Consider the following 22,359-nt stretch of genomic DNA (forward strand, 5'->3'; position numbering starts at 1 on the left):
CGGCTAGAACTTATGACTTTGCCCCAAGCTCAAATACTAGATGTCCGTGGCTGGCGTTTTGAATTTTTAGACCCTATATTTCACTTTAAACTTTAAAAGTGCATAACTCCAGTTCTACTGATTGGCGTAACATAATTTATTATATTTTACTCTATTTTTCTAAATTATTGTATGGATTTTTCTTGTGTGCTGTTTTCACTTTATTATTGTTTAAGTGCTGCATAAATACTTTACATATTGCCTCTAAGTTAAGCCTGACTGCTTTTGTGCCAAGCACCAGAAGATTAATCACTGATTAATTTAGTGACTTTTTGTGGTTCACTCTGACAAGGAATGTGGTTATTGCTTGAGAAGGATTCCCGCCCCCCATAATCCTGCACCCCCCCAACCAATAACACAATTTCTAACAGCACCTTTTGAATTAAGGCCATCTGCTACTGTGCTTGTAATCACAAAGGTCCACCTCCGAGAAGGTTATTGTGCATCCTGTTGGTGTTGGAATACACTTGATGTGTTAAAATACCCCTCACACACCAAAAGGGCCCTTGGTGTCATGCTTCATCATCGGGGTCTTCCTGCTCGGCTGCCGAACGGGGCAGTGCTGCAACAAGCGACTACGCCGGAGCACCTTTTAAGTGAAGGTGCTATGTGAGTGATTGGGAGTGAGTGTCAGTAGGGTCAGGGGTGATATAGTGATGTTAAAAAATACCTGGCCTAGTGTAAAGAAAAAATTATTTATTAGGCACTGGCTGGTATTATTAAAATAGGTGATGTCGGAAAGGCTAAGCTAGTTAGTGGGCTAACTTTCCTGTGCGGGTCAACATGTTTCGGGGCTCCATGCCCCTTCGTCAGGACCGGGGTCAGATCCCCCTGTCACTCACTAAATGTTGTGCCACAGTGCGTGTATGTACCTAAAACTATAAAGTACTTACTCCTATCAATGTGTATGTTATTTTATTTGTTATATAAATACACAGCCCTTGCTAGTACTGGTATACTTGGTTGTATGCCTGAAAAACAAGAACCAGGTGTTAAAAAGTGCGCGGATCCCAAAGCGCTTCGCTTAAAGGTACCTGTGAAAAAATGTGGAAAGAAAGACTAATACATATAGTACATACAGATGCTGCTGGATGTCCTATGGGAGGTAAACAAATTTTCATCGAATCTGTAGACACATATTGCTGTGTACGTAGTTTCAACTAAGGACAACACACAATCAAACACACATTTCAGTACATTAGGAAAGTTTGTGCAAAGCGGTATATACATATTAGGCAAGGAGGGGATCAGTGCCCCATGAGCCAAAACTGAACAGACGGGTAATTGGAGGTCCAACTGCAGTTAGGGAGTAAAATGGGAAGAAAAACAAGAGGGAAGAAAATGTCTGTTGGTTTTCCATATCTGTTCTGTAATGAGGGAGAAACGATATGGACAGCAAAGTTTTTTGCCTATCCTTGGTCGGCTATGCCGTACTTACTAAACCTCCAGCCTCGTGGTGCTTCCTCCTCTGTCCGTGGCTTCCGTGATTGTGAGGAAGGGAGCTGGGGCGGAGGCTTATATAGTCGGATTTCGATTGTAAATTGCTCAGCTTAATTGGATAATGACCATTAAGTCAGGACACGTGTGTTTGCAAACAGTGGCCGCCCCGGAAGGTAAGCGTGGTGGCCATTGGTTAGTATGCAAATTAACACGAAGGCCAGGTATGGTATATTGTTTTAAATTATTGCCATTGGCTCAAACGCCTTCTTGTTGTTCGAGATAATGTGGCTGGTGGGGGAGGGGACCGGCGACTCCATTGAAGTCGATTTCATTTGTGAGGTGTGCCCAGCGCTGAACGCGCATGCGCGGAGGAAGTGTTCCGTCCCGGCGCCTGCGCGATGAGCGCTTAGGACAATCCAGACGGGGGTGTGTTTGCGAATGCGTGGCGGAGGAGTGTCCTGGCCGCGCATGCGCGGTTGGCGCTATTGTCAGACTGGGAATCGGTGAATGACCTTGTTGTACAGTGGGAATTGGAATGTAATTAAGTTCAGTCCTCACATTAAATTAAGAAATAAAGTTTTTTTTTTTTTTTCAAATCTACAAGGCATAGCTAGGGTCTTATAGACTGAGATGAAGGGTTATTATTTCTGAAGTTGTTATTTCTAAAGGGGAACTAGGTGTGGTGTCAAAAGTTTACAGACTCAGTTTCTAGTTGAGTTGCGACCAGGGTATGTCGTCATTCAGGCCTGAATGATGAGTGCCCAGCCTGTGCACCCACCGTTGTTCCTTTACAAGGAGGTTTTGATCATTGTTGAAGGCCTCTATGATTGTCCATTTCAGGTCTTGGACACTGTGCCCCATGCTCAGATAGTGTGTAGACATTTTCGTGGTGGTTTTCTTGCAGCGTATGTTGCTGCGGTGTTCCCCCATTCGAATTTTAACTGGTCTCCTGGTCATGCCCACGTACTCTTTCCCGCATGGGCAAGTGATTAAATACACAACGTTGCGACTGTTACAATTGGTGAACCGGCGTTGTTCCCATGTAGTTTGGTTTGAGAATGTAATGACATGGCTTTTCTGCGTGGACTGGCAGGATATACATGCGCCACATGGATGGTGGCCTCCAACCGATGTTAGTCTGGTGGGTGCAGCCGGCCCAACACTTCGAGGTCTAGTGTGGACCAACATGTCTTTGAGGTTTTTACCTCTCTTGTGCGAAAACATTGGTTTTGGGATATCAAGTTCTCCACAGTTTAGAATTTTCCAATGTTTGTTTACAATCTTGGTAATGCGGTTGGAATTAGTGTTATATGTTGTTACACAAATCGGTCTCATGTCCGATTCTTTTTTCTCTGTGTCTTCAAGTAGGGCCTCGCGATTGTTATTACGGGCTCTCTTTTTTCCTTTCTTTACAACTGATCTTGGGTAATTTCTATTCAGTAGTTTTTGTTCTAAGTCCCCTGCCTGGGATTTGAAGTCGTTCAAATTGCTACAATTGCGTCTCAGCCTTAAGAAACCATTGATATCATAGAGGAGGTTCTTTTCAGTACACCATGGAAGTACCACACTCCCAGACAAGTGGTACTGGAGTGCATCTCCTTGACACTGAAAAGAAATTACTTCCAATACGAGGATACATACTACCTACAGAGGCATTGCACTAGTATGGGGAGCACTTGTGCCCCTAGTCTAGCCGGACTATATGTACATCACCTCGAGACAACCAAGATCCTCAGCGATCATAATCCCTTCAAAAACCACGTAGTTACGTGGAAGAGGTACATAGACGATATACTGGTCATCTGGAGGGGCAATCAAAACTCGGTGACCCAGTTCATGTCATGGCTAAACCAACAAGACCAGTTCCTCAAGTTCACGCATACCGTTTCCAAAGAGAACCTGGTGTTTCTTGACCTAAATATCTATCCAGTGGAGGGTAAACTTGAGACCAGCACCCACTTCAAACCAACGGCAAAAAACAGCCTGCTACTGTTCGACAGCTTTCACCCGCGACATCTCCGGGAGAATTTACCCTACGGGCAATTCTTAAGGCTGAGACGCAATTGTAGCAATTTGAACGTCTTCAAATCCCAGGCAGGGGACTTAGAACAAAAACTACTGAATAGAAATTACCCAAGATCAGTTGTAAAGAAAGGAAAAAAGAGAGCCTGTAATAACAATCGCGAGGCCCTACTTGAAGACACAGAGAAAAAAGAATCGGACATGAGACCGATTTGTGTAACAACATATAACACTAATTCCAACCGCATTCCCAAGATTGTAAACAAACATTGGAAAATTCGAGGAGGAGCTTGGCGGGCATCCGAGATGGCCGCGTGAGCCCAGCGCTCCCCGGACCCCCGCCGCTCCCGGCTTAATATCCTGCTTTAATCCTGATTTCTTGCGAGGATTCATATAGAGGACGTTGGGCTGATCCACCTGGACCCTTCAGAAACTGATTTGGACATCGGGTGCCTGAATTATGTTCGATTGAACTTTTGGGCTCCGCCCCCGAAGTGCGCCCGGGACTGGGTGAGGTTCGGTGGCCGTCTTGGAGTTGAACAACAACGGCAGGGGGATTAGTCTTGTGAGTCCCCCTCTTAAGTTTCGGTTTCGTTTCTGCCTCGGACTGGGACATTGGTGAGAGGGTCGGGCCAGAGCTGCGGCCGGGACACACATAGGTTGTCTGGCCCTTGGCTGCACTGTTCCTGTAGTGGGCTGCCTCTATCCTGGTGATACCCCTCTTGAAGTCCTTTGGTCCCGGGGCCTCCATTTCTGGTGCCCGGTCCGTCGACCCTGGTGACATTAATCGTGACGCATCTTCAAAATGGCGGGCAGAGGGGACCGAGAGACGCGCAAGACGAAGACACCTCTGCGCGGGGGTCCGGTTCAATCTAATGTTATGGATCGTTATACCCACTCTAAGGGGTCCCCCGGAGCTGCCCTGCCCGGTCCTACTGCGTCGGACCAAGTAACGGATGCGTCGACGGAGCCCTCCTTGCAGGACATCATGGGCGCCATTTCTGGCATGAGGGAATCCATAGGCCAACAGTACGAAACTTTGGCCCACAAACTTGACACTGTGGCAATTGAGGTGAATTTGATTCGAGCCGATCTCTCCAAGACGAACGAAAAGGTGAAGTCGTTGGATATCAAATCTTCCAGCCTCACGACGGACGTCTCTGATATTCAGACGGAGATTGGCAATCTCCGTAGGGTGAATGATTTCATGACCCGGCGCTTGGAGGATTTTGAGAACAGGGCACGTCGCTGTAATGTTCGCGTGGTTGGTGTGCCGGAGAATCCAGAACCCCACTCGGTTGATCTCCTGGTTGAAGACCTTATCCAGAACCACCTTTCTCCGTCTGGCCTTAGTAAATTTTTCGCAGTGGAGCGCGCACATCGTGTTCCGGGGGGCCAGGGCAAGCCAGGCGCCCCGCCGAGACCTATTGTTGCAAAGCTTTTCCACTACAGAGATCGGGACGCTATCCTGCAGGCCTCGCGGGTGAAGGGCCCGGTAGCCTTTGAAAATGCCACGGTGAACTTTTATCCGGACTTTTCCCAACAGGTCCAGAAGCAGAGTATGGGATTTCGTGGTGCCAAGAAACGTCTTAGGGACTTGGGGATGCGTTACGCAATGCTCTTTCCGACCAGGCTGCGGGTAGAGTATAATGATCGAACTTTCTTCTTTGATCGGCCAGATGCTGCGAATGACTGGCTGGACTCCCTGCCTAATCGTCCTCCTGAGACTGAGTCCGAAGCCCACCCGGGCGGTGCTGAAGGTGGTGTAGAGAGCTGAACGTTTCGTCTTTGACTGCTGCCTTGTTTTGTATAACTGGTCCGGGGATGTAAGCCTATGTTCCTCTATCTCATTTGTGTTTTGATATATAGTCTTCTTCTCGCCATTGGTTTGATCGGGGGGCGGGTGGGACGGAGCCTTTCCTCCTCCGGGGTCTTTGTGTAGAATAGGGGTTATTGGGCGACAGGCACACTGCAGGTTGGGGGGGCTTTTTAGCTTTTTGCAGGGGTGCAGGGTGGGGGGTGTTTTCTTGTTATTTGGGGGGTGGGTGGTTGGGAAGTTAGTTGTTTGTGTGTTCTGTGTTCAAGGCGACTTTATTCTGTATTTGAATTGCTTTTTGTGGTCATGCTCATTGGTGGGGGGTTTGGGCTTTGTCGGGTGGGATGGGGGGTAGCGGGTTGCGATTTGTTTCGTGGAACGTTAACGGTCTGGGTGATCGTATCAAACGAAGTGTGGTGTTGAAATGTATACGACGTTTATCCCCTGACATTGTTTTCCTGCAGGAGACTCATTTGATAGGCAATGTTTGTCACGCAATGAATAGGTGGGGCTATCGCCTCGTAGCACATTCGGGGTTTACCTCGGGTTCCAGGGGTGTGGGTATCCTTATTCGGGCTTCCCTCCCCCTGGCTATTGATGATGTTATTCAGGATGACCGGGGGCGGTTTGCTGTCCTTGTGGGTCGATATGAAGGCCGTGCCCTCTCCTTATTAACTGTATATGTGCCCCCCGGCTTGCAGACTTCTACCTTTTCAGATTTGGGCCGTGTCTTGTTGGACCTTCCTGATAGTACTCTCTTTCTGGCTGGTGATTTTAATTCGGTAGTCTCTGGACTCCATGATCGCCACCCCCCTAGGGATACCCCGGCGGCTCAGCAGTGGTTGGGTGGCTTTTTGGATACCTTCGGCCTGGTGGATTGCTGGAGGCTTTTGCATCCTACGCAGCTTCAGTACACCTTTCACTCTGGTGCCCATGGGAGTCTGTCTCGGCTGGATTATTTCCTGATGCCTGCGGCTCAGTCCCCGGCGGTGCGTGAGATTGTGCACATGCCCAGGGGTATCTCTGACCACTCTCCGCTCTGGCTTCGTTTTGAGGTTGGGGTGGAGGCAGTGGGCAGGGTGGCTCCCATTAATCCGTGGTACCTTACCTCCCCCGAGACCCGCACCCTTTTGCTTAAGTCCTTGGACTCGTATTTTCTGGATAACGAGGGGTCGGTTTCATCTGCTGTGTCCCTCTGGGAGGCCTTTAAGACCGTGATTCGTGGGCAGGCCCTCTCCCTTATTGTTGAGGCTAAGAGAGCGAGGAATAGAGAGGTGGTTGATCTTGAGGGGGAGATTTCTGCATTGGAGGAGGGTTTGGAATCTGGTATCACGCCTGAGAAGCTCCATGCCCTGGGTCTGAAACAATTTGCTTATAAGTCCTTGGTCACGGATGCCGCCAAAGTGATGTTTCGGGAGCAACAGGGACGTTTGTATGATGTGGGTGACAAAGCGGGTAAATTGCTGGCGTGGCTGGATAAGAAGGAGAGAGCTAATCGTGTGGTACCCGTGATTCGGTCTGCATGTGGTGTGAGTGTAACGGACCTGATTGGGATAGTTGACCGGTTTGCCGAGTACTTCCGTGTGGTGTATACCCCTGTGTCTGTGAGGGATGTGGTTGACTCTCGCCTTCTGTTGCGTGATATAGCCCTGCCCGTTGTTTCTGATTTAGACCGTGTGGCGTTGGACTCCCCCTTTACGGTTGATGAGATAGCTACTGCCATCCGTTCCCTCCGTTCGGGCAAAGCATTGGGCCCGAACGGGTTGCCAATCGAATTGTACAAGTTGCGTCCCGATAGGGTGGCTCCGTATCTCCGCGCCATGTTTCTGGAGTCCCGGGAACGGGGTATTCTCCCTTATGATCAGAGACTGGCCACGATAGTTGTCATCCCCAAGGAGGGTAAACCACGTGATCTTTGTTCCTCCTATAGGCCCATATCCCTACTAAATGTTGAACCCAAGGTATTGGCGAAACTCCTGGCATCCCGTCTCTTGACGGTCATTAGTGACTTGGTCCATCCGGATCAATCTGGATTTATCCCACATCGCAACACGGCTCTGAACCTACGTCGTCTTCACGGCGCGATCGCGAGGGCGGGGCTTCTGACGGAGCCGGCCATTTTGGCATCGTTGGATGCATCCATGGCCTTCGACACGGTGGAGTGGCCTTATCTTTGGGCGGCTCTTGAGAAATTTGGTTTTGGACCTGAGTTTATTGGTTGGGTCCAGTTGCTGTACGCGGCACCTCTGGCGCAAGTAGTGGTGAATGGTAGGGTCTCGGCTCCTTTCACCCTTGGCAGGGGTACCCGTCAGGGATGCCCCTTGTCTCCGTTACTGTTTGCTCTCGCCTTGGAACCATTGGCTGCCTGGCTTCGGTGGGAACCGTCTCTCAAGGGGATTCGCTGGTCTCCGGACTTTGAGGACCGCGTTTCGCTTTATGCGGACGATATCCTTTTATATCTCACCTCCCCGCGTAAATCTCTGTCTGTTCTGTTTGACGTTCTTGCTTCTTTTGGAGCCAACTCGGGCCTCGTTATTAACTGGACCAAGTCCTGTGTATATGTTCTTTCGGGGGTTTTGCCCCCCTTGCCGAGCAGACTTCCTATCCAGGTGGTCCAGTCGGGTTTCAAGTATTTAGGGATTTTTATTACGTTGGACCCGACGCTCCGCTTTGAGCGTAATCTCCTCCCACCGTTGCTTAGACTGCGCTTGGATGTGGCCCGCTGGCGCAAGCTTCCTTTGTCTCCTCTGGGCAGGGCGGCCCTGTTTAAAATGATGTCCTTGCCGCGATTCCTTTACGCGCTTCACAACTCCTATGACGCTATTCCTAAGACCTATTTCCAAGAGATTGAGAGTCTTCAACGGCAATTGATATGGGATGGGCGACCGCGTATCGCACTAGCAAAGCTCACCATCCCCTGGTATGACGGGGGCATGGCGCTCCCCGATATCAAGCGATATTACTGGGCTTCCCAGTTGTCTGCCATTAATCACGTGATGTTTTCCCCGGGTCGTAATCCTGCATTCGAGATGGATAGACTCCAGCTTCCGGGTGGGGACTTTACTAGAGCGCTTTATTCCCGATCGGCCGGGCGCCATCTTGTGGGCCCATCCAAGATTGCAGTAACTGTATGGCGAGCTGCGAATGTGAGTTTGGGGTGGGAGGATCGATTGACGTTGGCGACGCCGCTTTATGCCTCGGAACGTTTGGGCGGACTCTGGTCCACCAAGGGTTTCGACCGCTGGGATGTGATTGGGATTTGTAAGGTGGGTGACGTGTACTCGAACGGTTGTGTGAAGTCGTTCCAGGCCCTCCAGGCGGAATATGGTTTGAGTGGTAGGGAATTTTTTCGCTACCTGCAGGTCCGGCACGCCCTCTCCTCAGTCTTGGTTCCTGATGAGGCCCTGCATGAATCTTCCCCCCTCGAGGACCGTGTCCTTGATGGGCATCTTCCCGATAGCACTATTTCTCTGATTTACAAGAAATTGATTAATAATCGGGCGGACTTACTGGTCCGACTTCGGGAGGCTTGAGTTGGCGATGGGTTGGTACTGGACGACGAGGATTGGCAGTCGGCACTCTCTTCTCCCAAGGAGGTGGCCATTCCCGCCCGTCTCCGTTTGGTTCAACTTAAGATTCTTCATCGAGTCTATGTCACTGGTCCGCGTCTGGTTACGATGGGCTTTTCTTCGGATGGGCTATGTAAGCGTGGATGTGGTTTGAGTGCGACTTTTTTACATATCCTTTGGGAGTGCCCAGTTGTAGCTGCTTACTGGACTGCTGTGCTTGAGGTGATGACTGCTGTAACGGATGTGGCCCTGCGGCCTGAGCCTCGACGATGTCTGTTGAATGTGTGGGAGCCCACTGACTACTCTGTGGCCCAGACCAGATGGGCTACCCTTGGTTACATGATTGCGAAGCGGGATGTCGCGCAACTCTGGGGCGCTTCCAGGCCCCCTGAGGTCTCGAGGTGGGAGGACAACATGGACTGGTCCATGTTTCGTGAGAAGACGGTTTATGTGGCCAGGGGCAGACCCAGGGCGTGGACGAAGGTTTGGGGCCAGTGGAATGATTATCGTGGGGGTATTTGCGCCCCTCCCCTTGTAGACACTGCTGAGATTGTCCTTTCTCCCTAGACTAGCGTTCCCGGAACCTTTCCATAAGGTTTTTTATACTTCCGGTTCTCCACGCTGCCCCCCCCCTCCCGACTTGATTGGGGCCTCCGGGCTCTGGGTGTGTTCTCCTGATCGTGGACCGTCCCCTCCGTTCTTTGGGCTGACCTTAATTATCTGCATTCGCATTTTAGTGTTTGTTTTTCTTTTTGTAAAATAAAAATACAAATTGTTCTGTGATATCTGTAGAGTAATGCTTTGTACTCGAGCTGTGCCTAACCACGGGTGTACATTTTTATTTCATGCATTGTGCCTTGTTATTAGCGGCCAGCCTGTGAGGTTGTAGGCCCATTCTTGTACTTTTCTATGCTTACTCCAATAAAGGTTTTTGAAAAAAAAAAAGAAAAAAGAAAAAAAAAAAAACATTGGAAAATTCTAAACTGTGGAGAACTTGATATCCCAAAACCAATGTTTTCGCACAAGAGAGGTAAAAACCTCAAAGACATGTTGGTCCACACTAGACCTCGAAGTGTTGGGCCGTCTGCACCCACCAGACTAACATCGGTTGGAGGCCACCATCCATGTGGCGCATGTATATCCTGCCAGTCCACGCAGAAAAGCCATGTCATTACATTCTCAAACGAAACTACATGGGAACAACGCCAGTTCACCAATTGTAACAGTCGCAACGTTGTGTATTTAATCACTTGCCCATGCGGAAAGAGTACGTGGGCATGACCAGGAGACCAGTTAAAATTCGAATGGGGGAACACCGCAGCAACATACGCTGCAAGAAAACCACCACGAAAATGTCTACACACTATCTGAGCATGGGGCACAGTGTCCAAGACCTGAAATGGACAATCATAGAGGCCTTCAACAATGATCAAAACCTCCTTGTAAAGGAACAACGCTGGGTGCACAGGCTGGGCACTCATCATTCAGGCCTGAATGACGACATACCCTGGTCGCAACTCAACTAGAAACTGAGTCTGTAAACTTTTGACACCACACCTAGTTCCCCTTTAGAAATAACAACTTCAGAAATAATAACCCTGCATCTCAGTCTATAAGACCCTAGCTATGCCTTGTAGATTTGAAAAAAAAACCAAACCTTTATTTCTTAATTTAATGTGAGGACTGAACTTAATTACATTCCAATTCCCACTGTACAACAAGGTCATTCACCGATTCCCAGTCTGACAATAGCGCCAACCGCGCATGCGCGGCCAGGACACTCCTCCGCCACGCATTCGCAAACACCCCCCCGTCTGGATTGTCCTAAGCGCTTATCACGCATGCGCCGGGACGGAACACTTCCTCCGCGCATGCGCGTTCAGCGCTGGGCACACCTCACAAATGAAATCGACTTCAATGGAGTCGCCGGTCCCCTCCCCCACCAGCCACATTATCTCGAACAACAAGAAGGCGTTTGAGCCAATGGCAATAATTTAAAACAATATACCATACCTGGCCTTCGTGTTAATTTGCATACTAACCAATGGCCACCACGCTTACCTTCCGGGGCGGCCACTGTTTGCAAACACACGTGTCCCGACTTAATGGTCATTATCCAATTAAGCTGAGCAATTTACAATCGAAATCCGACTATATAAGCCTCCGCCCCAGCTCCCTTCCTCACAATCACGGAAGCCACGGACAGAGGAGGAAGCACCACGAGGCTGGAGGTTTAGTAAGTACGGCATAGCCGACCAAGGATAGGCAAAAAACTTTGCTGTCCATATCGTTTCTCCCTCATTACAGAACAGATATGGAAAACCAACAGACATTTTCTTCCCTCTTGTTTTTCTTCCCATTTTACTCCCTAACTGCAGTTGGACCTCCAATTACCCGTCTGTTCAGTTTTGGCTCATGGGGCACTGATCTCCTCCTTGCCTAGTATGTATATACCGCTTTGCACAAACTTTCCTAATGTACTGAAATGTGTGTTTGATTGTGTGTTGTCCTTAGTTGAAACTACGTACACAGCAATATGTGTCTACAGATTCGATGAAAATGTGTTTACCTCCCATAGGACATCCAGCAGCATCTGTATGTACTATATGTATTAGTCTTTCTTTCCACATTTTTTCACAGGTACCTTTAAGCGAAGCGCTTTGGGATCCGCGCACTTTTTAACACCTGGTTCTTGTTTTTCAGGCATACAACCAAGTATACCAGTACTAGCAAGGGCTGTGTATTTATATAACAAATAAAATAACATACACATTGATAGGAGTAAGTACTTTATAGTTTAAGGTACATACACGCACTGTGGCACAACATTTAGTGAGTGACAGGGGGATCTGACCCCGGTCCTGACGAAGGGGCATGGAGCCCCGAAACATGTTGACCCGCACAGGAAAGTTAGCCCACTAACTAGCTTAACCTTTCCGACATCACCTATTTTAATAATACCAGTCAGTGCCTAATAAATAATTTTTTCTTTACACTAGGCCAGGTATTTTTTAACATCACTATATCACCCCTGACCCTACTGACACTCACTCCCAATCACTCACATAGCACCTTCACTTAAAAGGTGCTCCGGCGTAGTCGCTTGTTGCAGCACTGCCCTGTTCGGCAGCTGAGCGGGAAGACCCCGATGATGAAGCATGACACCAAGGACCCTTTTGGTGTGTGAGGGGTATTTTAACACATCAAGTGTATTCCAACACCAACAGGATGCACAATAACCTTCTCGGAGGTGGACCTTTGTGATTACAAGTACCTTGACAAGAGGAGGACGTGCCCACCTCGGTGCCTACCAGCACCACCTCTTCCATCCCTTTTTGATTTCCTCACATCTGCTACTGTGGCCAGCTGGAGTAAGGTGCCAAGAGCACATTGCAAGCAACACATTAAAGGTCACACTTGTGTGTACGTGTGTAGGCTAATCAAAGATGACATTGTCAGACTCAGCTGCATCTGACTGAGCATAGTCTAAATTGTAATACTTTAATTTGGCACTTGAAAGAATTGGACCATTCCTTTGGGATAAAATGTATAACAATCAGGCCTTCAATAAGAGTCATCCTCATAATTGCAATTTGTGTAAAAAATGCTTTTACTGCACATATCCCATTCAAGAGTATTGCAACAAATGGTGGTAGTCTCACACCTGCCAATATTTATACGATAAAGATGCACAGTATTTACCAGAACATGCATATAAGAACCACATTCTACATGTTATTCCTCCAAAACTCATAACTTGGTGGTATTTATCATACCTAATATATTGTGGCTCAGGGGAGTTAGATTTTAAATATCACACATAATTACTGGGCTATTTTTAAAGAAGGCCCTTGTGTGTGTTTACCTTTCTGCACTTGTTTAAGCTACATTAAGCTGTGACTTTGGGTTGTTAAATGGTGTAAGGAACAGAATGGAAGAGGCCAGGCCCACACAGGTGGGGACAAGAATGACAAGCTCTGATTTTGGCGAGGATTACCATCTTCTTTTTCCCCCAGAAATGCTGTACAGGGGTGGACAGGCAATGTACTGGTTCTTTGAGTGTCAGAAATGGCAAGGTAAAGTGGCATTACTAGTTTGGATAGGTGCTGCACCAATCACCGATACTCCACCTCCCGTTTTGGAACTCTGCACAAGTATAAATAGATTAGAAGCAGCTTGAAAAGTAAGGAGGATTGGCCAGCACAGTTTGAACCTGTCAGTAGCCTTGGGGGTGCACCCACTCCTGGCTCATACTTGTGGACACTTTGAACTCTTCATGACTGGTGGCACCAGCTCCCTGACTCCCTCTCAGGTCAAGTGGAAACTGGACTTTCTGAAGTCTCCGAAAGGTGTGGGGGTGTGGACATTTTTTGGATAGGTCCTCCTATAGTACCTAGTGGAGTAGGAACTGTGAAGTCTTGCTGCACAGAGAAATTCTGCATGCGGCTTAAGTCATTGCTGTATGGGTATTACAGCCAAGGAGTGTGGCTTCCTGCCGAGGACCTGTGGGAAGCTGCTCAAGAGCTGAAAAGCCACGGGCTCCCCAGGGTTGGGCAGGAGTGCAAGGCCACGCGTCTTAAAAAGAATCTGCAGCTATCACAGAGGATTAATAAATGGTGCCAGAGGTTGTGAGAGGCTCAAACAATCCTTAAATCAGCTTAGTGGGTGTTGCAATGTTTCATTTTTCACTTTTGGTGTGCCAATCCACTAGACTCATACAATTGCAAATGTGATCTTAAAATCCCAAGTTTGAGCCTTTTGAAGCAAGTGTCAATGAACATATCCCTCTCCTTAGTTAAAGGTGGAAACCACCACTTAAGCAAGCATCTTATTGCATCAGGGCAGGCCCAATGCCTCACTAGTATAACACAATCAGTGGGATTCATCCTGAGGCAGCCGGTTCAAGGTCTGCTTGCTGTCCCACCCTCACGTGGTGTTGGAGGGGGGGGAGACAGAGAGAAGGAGAAAGAATAGCAGGAAGAGCTGGCCTCAATGCCTGGCACCAGAAGTTACATGTCACAGGTCAAGAGGCCAGCAAGACTGCATAGCTCCATGAGTCCACTGTGCAGTCCCAGGTAGTGTATGCACTAATGCCTTTGGAAGGCAAGGGCACCTTTAATGAATTTAAAAGCCCACAACCACACCCATAATGCGTACACCACACTAAGGTGCTAGGTGTATTTAAATAAAGAAATATACCCCTTTGTAGTTATGGTATCCTTGTTGCTAGACAACCATGTAGCAGGAGCCAGGGCTGGATCCTGTGAACACACGCCAACTTTGAGTCTAGCTAATGTATAAGAGATCTCTCTAGAGAAGGAACTCGTACTAGTACTGCACACACTTTAGGTCTGGTCAAACCTAACTTTGCTTGTCAGGCTGATACTTTGTTTATGATAAACATGTTATGGGTGTCTGCCTAAGGCTTTGTTGGTCGAGGTATGGACCTTATGATTATTTCAGATAGGATTATGATACTGTCAAATAATATTATGATTATGTCAAATCTCGTATGCTTGTGTATAGGAGGGATAGGCGGACATATAGACACGGAGGCTGGGTTATATTTACTAATTGTGAGACTTTATTTAGTTTCTCAGTGTGAAAACGATATGAATGACTACTGTCACGTGTTGTTCTTACTGGGTGGTCAATTGATATTGTCCGTTCTGACGTATGTTGACTTTTCCTCCTTTTGTAGGTCCTTACAGGAGGTTATTGCTTCCGGTATCCTTGGAGAAAGAAAGAGCGACAAGTATCAACTCAGCAATACTAAGTTTGTTCACCCTTCACCAACACCTGTGTGAGGATCTTTATGAGGTTCTTATAACAAGAAAGGTAAGAAGAAGATAAATGTGGGATCTCCTCCACTGTAGACCAAGGAATCCCCTATGCGGGTTATGGTCTTTATGGGAAGCCTTCCCTTTTGGTAGAGGTTGGGTTCTCTTTATGGCTTTGCTTTGGAAGATAGCAAGTTCACCACAAGTAAATCCAGAGAAAGGCAACGCCGGCACTGCCCGCCTCATTTGATTAAAAGATAAAAAATAAAAAAAGAAGGCAGCACCCATACAGGGTGCCTAGGTGAAAACACAATGACACTGAGCGAAAATAAAGTGATTTCAGGTGCAAACACCTCTACCCCAGCTGCCTGTCAGAAAGTACAAACAACCAAAATACAGTGTGGCAAACTTAAAGAACCCTTCATCAAATGCCTGGGTTTTTCGACCTCCCCTCATTCCCCCACTGTCAGGGGTGTACACGACTCCTCAGACCATGTCTCTGGAGTCTCTTAAGGGCTGTCGGTGTAGCTCGTCTGGGCTCCTGATTCACCCTCTCCTCCGCTCCCCGTGTTTCCTGGCGGCTTCACTCTACTTTGGTTCTTTTGGCTCTCCTCTCCTCGCTCTGTCCTCTCCTCAGCGTTCTCCGGTTACGTGCTGGTGCTGTCCTTTTCTCTGTGTTTTACTGTGGTAGCCCCTCCTTCTTCAATTTGGTGGCTTGTGGTGCTGCATCCACCCTCCCTGATGCTCTGTTTTTTGTTTTTCCCTCCAGGTCTGTCGGCGACACTGGAGACGGAAGGATCGGCCTCCGGGGCGCTCTAAAGGTAGGTCGAGGAGGCAAGAGGGGGGGTGATTCTCCCCATTATGTTAATAATTATGAAATTTTATTGTTCAAGGTAGTAAGCCTTTATTATTATTTATTGTGAACATCTTGACCAAACCTGTAGGTGTAAATTTTTGATTGCGAAAAGCCAAATGAAAATTTGCAAGGCCTACATGAGAGTACTGCCGATTGTCAATGCTGCAGCTCATAGGCATGCAAATTGTCGCATGGAAACTTACAGAAAAGAGGAATAGACTGGGTATGTGGGGTTAGTTTTCTCCCTGTAATAAATCCTTACGGTAGGTGATGTTCACCCTGATTATTCTGTGAGGACCGAGATTACAAGGGTTTTCAATCTGTTATGCCCAATGAAATGCTGTATATATATATTTGTAATTCGGTGTGCAGTATTTAGTTATTTGTGTATTAGGGTACTTTTTAAGTAAAAGCACTAGCTGGACAGTGAACTATTGAGTGTTGTTGCTGATCTGCAGCCAAGTTCTGAGTTTCTAGCCCAAGGCATCTCCCTTAGTCAGACTTGGACGGCTTCGCCTCACTATTCTAAAAGTCAAAAGCTAACATCTGTATTTGTAAAGTGCTAACCACTCACCCTTACGGGTCTCAAGGCGCTGGTGGCCGTCGTGGAAATTAAGTGAGCTATTGCCCAGAGTCACATGGTGCTGAGCTGAGCTGCCGTCGGAGCCAGGGATCGAACCGTGAACCCTGTGCTCCGAAGTCAGCTGCCCTGGTTGCTGCACCACACCTCTCCACATACTTGGTCTCTGGTTTGATGGTCCGGGGTATGGAGGACCAGGCCAACAGCAGTAAAAAGGCCACATTGATACAGTTGGGGGCCGGTAGCTTATGATTGTTCACCACTTCCCCCAAAAGACCACAGTTGACATTCATATACTAGAATTAAATGGAAGCTTACGGACAGTTTTCACAGTGTAACTGTATACCATCCCCTTTCTGTGTTGGTATCCCATCGATTGTTTGCGACCGCAGCAACAGTTGCAAAGCATTATTATGTATCCTTTCGATTCACATAGAAGGGAATGGCTTCCCTTTATCGCTCCCTTTTATTTAGAAGCCACAAGGAGTGGCAATGGGCACATTGTGGGTCACAAATCTGTTTGCAATTTTGATAGTACACTGCAGCTTTGAGCTTTGCACACAAAAAATTGAAATTTTGATCACTGCAGGCATTGCAAGTGCAAAACCCTTTTGTATATCAAACCCTATTTCCTTCCAGTGTCTTTCATCTGAACTGACTGTTACTGGATTACTTACTCTTACTGAGTTGTAATTGTTTTCTATTTACTCCAGTACAAATAATACAATTATAAAAATAGTTTTAAAAAATTCATCCAATATCAGAGCATAGGGAAGTCGTTTTAACGATCTAGAGAAACAGTACAAGGAATGCCATGCTATGCATTTGTAGTGCTAGTACTGTCCTATCCTCCAGAGAGACAATTCTTGATTCAAAGGTGTCCCCAAGTGTGGGAGACTTCAATGCGGCTCTAGATTCTACAAAAACTGAATTTTTTTGCTGTCCTTACCACACTGTTGTATGCTAGGCTCAGACTGGGTAAATATTTCACGGAGGTTTTGAGACTTGAAGCCTTCGGCTCAAGTCAAAAACTTGTTATGTACCTAATTTCAGCTTAGGGGCACAGAAAGTGCCATCTGACGGCTGTGACTGTAGTATCAGGATCAACGCTCACTACTGCAACCACAGAAAATCTACATTTTTGGCACATCTGTCTGACCTATAGGTTTAATGGTTCGAAGGTGTAATTCATGGGGAGGGGAAGGCCAAGGTCAGTGACTGTCCATTGACAACGTCGGCAAATAACACTAAGGGATCCTCATTATGACTGCCCCATTGTGTGGTGTTAATTCATCACTGGGCATTAACTTGAGTAGTGTAGAATTAATAGGGCTGAAGGGTTGAACATTGAGGAGTTACTGGCACAATCAGTAATTCTAGGTCCGATTCCCCTGGTAATTCCAGAATCACGTCCACAATTTCCCCTACAGATTTTGGCTGCTTTCAATCTAATTCTGCGGGGGACACATATCAGGTCTGTGGTGTTTCCATGGACTTTGTAGTTCATGATTGGGCCAGTAACTCTACTGGGACCGTCGGGAATTCTAGAGCACTTTTAATGAGGCCCTAAATAGACCTTGTGGGTATTCACCCACATTTCCAGTGATTTTCCACTGGAGTGTCACACTTACATTTAGCGCCAAAAGGGTGGACCAAAAAAACTGAACATTGTCACCTTAGCATCAACTATAAATCAGATAATTTTTTGTTGGTGGGAAATATGCCGATTTTAGATTAGGCGGCATACACAGAGAAAGCTACGATTGTCAATTGTCGTAGAGTGATGTGTTTATGCAATTGTATTCTTAATTCAAGAAAAAATAACTTAAGAAAATAAGTGTAAATCTATACATTGCAAAGTGATAAATTGTTTTGTGATCAGGCTCAGGTGGGAGAGACTATTTAATTTGGAAAGGTTACAATATTTTACTGAGGATTTTCATTTCCTGAACCATTCCAACACCATCTGTATATCTTATTGTTCCCAAGTTAGAAACAATATGCTATAAGGCCAAACAACTGAGTCATTTACAAAGTACTTTGCTGAGCGTTACATTGGCAAAAGATTCAAGTACGGGGAGACAAAGAAGAGTACATTTTGGAAAGTGATACAATTATCGTGTCCTGGTCACCCAAAGGGGTCCTACTGCTGTCGGTCAATGAGAGACATCTTGCTGAAGAAGACCATCTTCTGATGTTTCTACCAGGTGGAGAGATTTGAGAAGAACTTCAGGTTGGGATTCAGAGAGTTTCACAGGCAAGGCCCTTGCATCATCATGGCTTTGCGTCTCTGCCTTTCCTGTCTTAATTTAGCATACCATATTCTCCAGAAGGCATAGAGCATGCGGTTCCTGGGACGTAAGGTGCCAGTTAATGAAGGGACCCCGGGGCCATGTCCGAGGCTTACAACTACCCCTATTTTCCTGTGGTATAATCTTGGCATTGGTGAGTCTTCCTCCATTTATAACAATGCATTTCCAAGATAAAAAATGAGCCCAAAAGAGGACCTGCTGATGGATCTGGGAGTCACACCATTCAATCCCCCCCCGGATCATCTCAAACCTTTCGGCTGCAGACCTTCATATTAACGCCCTGTGTACCTTCAAAGCACTTCAAAGCAGCTAAAAAGCAGCATATCGCGTAAACTTTGAGAGGAATGCACACAAGGCTATAAACTCAGAAGAGGGAGCTGATCGCTCCATTCTTCTGCAGTACTATGCTGAAACTTTGCACTGTAATATAAGAATCATTAACATGTCGACCTCCAGTTTGTGCTATTGTCGAACAAAGTACTCAGGCATTTGGAGTGCGCCAGATGACAGAACATCACGCATAGCGAATTACCTGTAACCTGCTGCGTAAATAAATATAGGCAGATGATTCCAACTTGACCTATCAAGCTGGGGCAAAGTCAATTACGATGAACACTGTGCAGAGGATTAACTTCCCCATATAAATTATCCAGCGCCCTCTGCCTTCCTAAACTTTTCTATGCACTTATAAACTTCTGTAAAAAAGGGGAGGAAAGGTCTCTGTGGGTGCACGTTGATTTCTGAAACTATAGTTACCCCTTCCTTAGAAGTCATTTCTACTGTCTTAAGTCTTCAAAAATCTTAAGTACCACATGTCACGTTTTCCGGTTGTTATTTTACCATGATGAGTGGACAGAGGCAAGGATTTAATTAGCCACATGCGAGGTTCCCAGCTCTCTAATTACCATCAGAACACAGGCCTGAAGCACAGTAACCATAGCAACTGTACTTCTTCATCTAAGTCGGGAGATCAGGTTATCCAATTGCAAGAGATAAAACCCCTCTCTGTCTGGCAAGCCATCAAAATGGCTGAACTCATCAATTACTCAAAACAAGAAAATGTCTTTCAGGCCTTCGTGCCTGGCACCAGATTCACTTACACCTTCATTGTAAAAAACAAGCACTGGCATTGCCAATAGGTCTCACGCATTGGACCTTATGTGTTTAGCCAATGCAGCACATTATACTGGGTGCTGTCCGCCAGGGATTGAAGAGCTATACAATTACTACACACTGGGTCATGCAGTGTGATTCAGGAATACATGCTTGTCTCAGGAAACATTTATGGACACATCCCAAGGCTTTTTTACAGAAAGATAAGTGCCTCGATGCAAGTAAACAGCACCATAGCATTCTGATGTAACTGAATCACTAGAGTATTGAACAGGGTGATTGGAAACTTTCCACAATAGAAAGCATGTACAATTTGCTGATCACGTATATACTCCCTTAGAAGATTAAGTGTGTCTTATTGGACATCTGAGGCTGCATATGAAATAAGTCCCAAGCTTTGAAGGACAACATAATGAACATTGGGAAATCTAGTGTGTTTGCTTCCACTGAGCCAATAATAGAGCAGCAACAATCACGTTGGCGTTTATTTAGCATTTTAAAAGGTTTTTCTCAAGTAAACACAATTAATTACATTTAAAGTGGCTAAGCATGCTAACAGGGACTTAATTCACCGAGTTCACAGTGGTCTCGGATCACAAAGGAGTTGTAACCCAACGCCACAGCAGCCGCATTTTGAACTGTGGAATCAGGTTTGAGTCCTGGCATTAACTCAACACTCTGGGATTGTTAGCAAATCAGTTAATCGCACCATGCCTTAAAATATGAATCTGAACTCCTGGGCAGAGCAGAAAAAAAGCAGAGGGCATTTATAGGAGAATTCCAAAAGTTTGCAATAGCCAGTATTTACTTAGCAATTTGGCGCCCTCTGTGCGCGTGACATCACACGGATCTCTGGCCAAACATGTCAGACCAGCATTGTTTTTGTTGCAATGGGTGGTAATTGTTTGATTTAATATGCAGTTGTGTCGCACGCACATCCTCGTGCACATGGTACCATAAAAGCTGCCTGCTATCGCATGAGGCATAGTCAGCCGAGGGTGGTAACCCTTCATATGCCAGGGAAATGTGATTTGTATTAGGAGGAGGTGGATTCTCGCAGGGAAGAGCCAGCCAGAGGTGGTTGTTATAAGCACGGCAGGGCGGGTGCAGGCATGGCAGACTGCAAGGGAGACTGCTCTTCGAGCAGACACGGAGACTCGGAGAGCCTTGTGTTGTAAAGAGCTGTAATGTCCTGCCTAAGATTAGAATTTCAGCAGTCTGCGATGGTTGGAGAAGCACAGGGCAAGCAGCCAGGACCAAGCGACAGCGGGAGGAGGGTGATTGGGAGACAGGAGAAGAACCAAGATAAGGGCATGGTTTACAGCCATCGAATGAGAGAGTTTGGACAGTCAAAAAAGACAACAATCCTAAAACATGAGCCGAGGCAAAAGAAAAAATTAGTTTGACAAACATGTTTTAGTGGTAACTAGTGAAGTGATACTGTACTTGGTTGCTGCTCTTGGGGCGGGATAAACAATAAAGGAGGCATGGCAAATGCATGCCATGCACCAGATAGCATGCCTATGGTTTGGGTGTAAGCCCACAGAATGAATATAGCATGTCTCGAAGAGACAGAGCATGTGCTGCCTAGGCTCAACCTAATAAATGGGAACGTGTCTTATGTACCAGGTAACATATGGAGGTTACAGCACGTAATTCATACAGATTATTTTAGGTTTCATTGAGAATTTTCTCCACACAAATAATTTAACTAATGTACTAAAATCCAAATGCAATATCAGATGTTTTCAATGTTATAAGCTCATGGCAACCAGAGATTATGAACCAAAAGCAGTATGTTAAAATGGTCAGTATTCCAAAAAGGTATCCGAAGTAAAGTTTGATTGCACAATCTTTTTTCTACAGCTAAATTGAACGTGCTGGACGCCATTTGTAGGTTTTAATGGGTTTTTAAAGGTACAATGTTTGTTAAGTATACTGGTCAGGATCCTGCAACAAAATGTTTGACTTTGGAGATTTGGCTACAGTGTAAGCTGTTGCTTGATCTTTTGTGGGCAATGCTCTCAGCTATATATAGAGTGGGCTTTGGCTCAACCCAAGAAGCTAGTCCTCTCTCACCTCATGCAATTGGCTGTTAAGTATATCATTCTGCCTCCTATGCATTGCTTGCACTACAATACACAAGGGACTATTGTATATGTTAAAAATACACTCGCCCATCGTACATTTTTTTTTAAACATTCAGGTCTTGATCCCTACATCCAATACGTCTACCAATGCCAATATTACAATCACCAATAATAAATACTACCACAACCAATATCTATAGCATCACACACCACCAATACCACACAGCAAAAATGCAAATATGATCAATACAACCACCAATAACACCCCCACCACCAATGCCGAAATTGATGTCAGCACCACACCATCAAAACTGCCAGCTCCACCTACGCCACCACCAGTATTACCACTATCACTACCAATAATGCACTATAAACAGTACCACCAATATGAAAATATTGTAATACCAAACAAACACAAGATACACATTACCAATACCACACCACTGCCAATACTGCACCAGTAATATAGCACCACTACCAAAATACCAGCAAAACAATATGGCCACCACCAGAAATACCACAACAACACCATCACCAGTATCAATTGTACCACCTACACCCCACATCAGACATACTGCTGAAATTAATGCCACTGCCGAGACCACCATAAAACATCACTACAACCATACCCATCAACACCAATAACACCACCATCACCTCCAAGAATGCCACCATCACCACCAATAACACACTACCACCTCCACTGATACGTCCACTATCACCTCCACTAATACGCCAACAC

At 46.4% G+C, this 22,359-nt stretch overlaps 1 protein-coding gene across 1 annotated transcript in view; it reads left to right on the forward strand.

Annotated features, from left to right (window-relative positions):
- OCA2 (OCA2 melanosomal transmembrane protein) overlaps window positions 1-22,359 on the forward strand; it is a 1,149,362-nt gene that overhangs the window by 133,634 nt on the left and 993,369 nt on the right. The window contains exons 2-3 of the mRNA XM_078656175.1: window positions 14,588-14,724; window positions 15,436-15,487. The gene's annotated coding sequence lies outside the window, so the exon portion shown is untranslated. The remainder of the gene's footprint in view (window positions 1-14,587; window positions 14,725-15,435; window positions 15,488-22,359) is intronic.

This window comes from Lissotriton helveticus, chromosome 8 (genome assembly GCF_964261635.1).
Source record: "Lissotriton helveticus chromosome 8, aLisHel1.1, whole genome shotgun sequence".
Classification (NCBI taxonomy): Eukaryota; Metazoa; Chordata; class Amphibia; order Caudata; family Salamandridae; genus Lissotriton; species Lissotriton helveticus.